The 275-nt window shown below is 66.5% G+C and overlaps 1 protein-coding gene across 1 annotated transcript in view; it reads right to left on the bottom strand.

Annotated features, from left to right (window-relative positions):
* The window catches only part of CARS (cysteinyl-tRNA synthetase), a 22142-nt gene that overhangs the window by 16097 nt on the left and 5770 nt on the right, over positions 1–275 (bottom strand). The window lies entirely within an intron of this gene.

Raw genomic sequence — 275 nt, 5'->3', positions numbered from 1 at the left:
CGTGAGGCAGCTCTGGCAGGGAGCACCGGGAGGAAGGGGCCAGGGCACTGGGCAGCGGTGCCCTCACTCTGTGGGCAGGGAGGCCGTTTCAGAGGCAGAAGAGCCGCCCGGGAGGGCCCAGGTCGGCAGGTACCCGCCCAGCTCTTTGCAACTTGAATCTCTCGCCCTCTCTCTGCAGGTGCTGCCGTTAAGAAATGCCGGGAGGGTCCACCTGAGAGAATTCCGAGGGAAGGCTGCTCCCCACACCCCCCGACCCTGCCTCCTGCTCATCCGAG

The sequence above is a fragment of the Myotis brandtii genome, unplaced genomic scaffold (assembly GCF_000412655.1).
Source record: "Myotis brandtii unplaced genomic scaffold, ASM41265v1 scaffold940, whole genome shotgun sequence".
Classification (NCBI taxonomy): domain Eukaryota; kingdom Metazoa; phylum Chordata; class Mammalia; order Chiroptera; family Vespertilionidae; genus Myotis; species Myotis brandtii.
Note: the sequence above shows the minus strand (reverse complement) of the source record. Positions and strands in the feature narration are given on the sequence as shown.